This window comes from Berghia stephanieae, chromosome 15 (genome assembly GCF_034508935.2).
Source record: "Berghia stephanieae isolate SIO BIC M18660-M18661 chromosome 15, UCSD_Bste_1.3, whole genome shotgun sequence".
Classification (NCBI taxonomy): domain Eukaryota; kingdom Metazoa; phylum Mollusca; class Gastropoda; order Nudibranchia; family Aeolidiidae; genus Berghia; species Berghia stephanieae.
In genome coordinates, this window is record NC_088374.1 from 14,851,017 (window position 1) to 14,853,109 (window position 2,093).

At 37.3% G+C, this 2,093-nt stretch overlaps 1 long non-coding RNA gene across 1 annotated transcript in view; it reads right to left on the reverse strand.

Annotated features, from left to right (window-relative positions):
- Nucleotides 1-1,598: 1,598 nt before the first annotated feature.
- The window catches only part of LOC144960744 (uncharacterized), a 16,825-nt gene continuing 16,330 nt past the window's right edge, over nucleotides 1,599-2,093 (reverse strand). Inside the window, exon 5 of the long non-coding RNA XR_013642933.1 lies at nucleotides 1,599-1,677. This is a non-coding gene — a long non-coding RNA (uncharacterized LOC144960744). The remainder of the gene's footprint in view (nucleotides 1,678-2,093) is intronic.

A 2,093-nucleotide genomic window follows, 5' to 3' on the forward strand; every position in this document is an offset into this window, starting at 1 on the left:
TTCACATTTCATGGTGTTGATTTGCAATTTCGAAGACTCAAGCGAATTGTGGCAAAAAAAGGACTGTGATCTCCTCCTAGGCTACTGAGGCTACTGAATGTTTCGATATTGTGGACTGAGTTCTTCCACTTTCTGTTCACTAGAATGTAGTCAATCTGTGTTTTTCTAACATTCATGGCTGGCATGTATGTCCATAGCTCCCCTTTCTTCTTTCTCCTCAGCGTGTTTGTGATAACCAGATTTCTTTCGTTGGAATGTTCTAGGATGAAAGAGCCGTTGCTATTGGTGCTTTCATTGTACGTGAATAGTGCATCCTTTTCACCAATATGAGCATTGAAATCACCATACTCAAATAGGAAGTTGTGCTTGGGAATCTTATTGCAGGTTTCTGAGAGTTTGTTATAATGTATCTCGCAGTCTACACTTCCCTCAACTGGCGCGTAGTTTGATATCACTATTATGGTAGGATTTCCATTAAAAGTAGTTACCATTATCCTCATATTGACAGAGTTGACTTCAGCTAGAGATTTCTCTGTTTGTTGGTAGTGATGAGGGTGCATTTCTCCTACCTCAGGTATTTGACAATATCGTCATCCTTGGTGTGAACACTCTTGTGACCTGATATTGACGAGTTCTTTTCTTTTGTACCCATCCTTTAAAGTTCTTGTGTTGAGAGTGTTGCTTGTATTCTTTATATTTTAAGAATCCTTTAACCCTTCGGAAATCGGTGACGTCCCGATTCCTTGCGCGTTTGGGGATGCCACGTCATGAGCAGTACTAGTACTAGCCTATGAGCCTGGATTGATAAAGGCAGGGGCTTTCACCCTGCTGAATTGTGGTTGTAGCTTCTTGATTTGGGTTTCGGTTGCTATTTAGATACATGGGGCGCAACTCCACATGCCAGTTTATTTTCAAAGTTCATTCTTCTAGATGAAGAGCTGCCAGTGTTCACGATATCCATCTTCCTGGGATTGGATGTCACCTTTTCCTTTTCCTCCACCATCCATTACGATCTGTCCCCTGCTACTTTTTTTTTAATTCGTAGCTAAGCTTTATATCTAAAACCTATTCCCCTAACCGTAACCTCGGGACGCGTCGAACGGGAGACGGTCTTCCACAAACATAACTACCACTACAACTAGTACAACAACTACTACCACTACTACTACTACTACTACTACTACTACTACTACTACTACTACTACTACTACTACTACTACTACTACTACTACTACTACTACTATACTACTACTACTACTACTACTACTACTACTACTATTACTACTACTACTACTACTTCTACTACTACTACTACTACTACTACTACTACTACTACTACTACTACTACTACTATTACTACTACTACTACTACTACTACTACTACTACTACTACTACTACTACTACTACTACTACTACTACTACTACTACTACTACTACTACTACTACTACTACTACTACTACTACCAATGCTATTACTACTACCCAGAATAGTTAACTGGTTTTACAGGCGTCATGTCTCGTCTAACACGTACATTGTTGTTATGCTCTTTTACTTTCATTAGCCTTAGATACTCAAAGAACTCTCAAGCTCCATACTTACGTGTTATGTAGAATCTTGTTTTGTTCATTTACGTTCTCTGTTTCCATTGAATCTCTCGCATTGTTGGTGTCATGTTCTTGTGTAATTTAATGCAAATAAAAATTGTTGTAAAATTCGTACAAATAGTATAAAAGTAGAATAACTATATCTATTGAAATATCAAATTCATATAACACGGTGATCTCAGTTGATATCAACTCCGGCTTCAGGCACAATTTAGCTATAAGCACGCTCTGGGGCGGAACATTTTTTTTTTCTTTTTTGATATGCCCCTTTATCAGATCGATGACCAATTAAGACTCTACCTAGAAGCAAGCCCAATATTCTAACAATAGTTTTAAACATTACATAAATAAAAGAAAATGCATAAATAAGAATACATACTTAGATTATAAACTACAAAAGATTGACAATCATATTTAATCAAACTTATCTGTGAGTAAAGTATTGTTCACATCTCACGTGTTCTTTATTGTAATGGACTAAAGAATT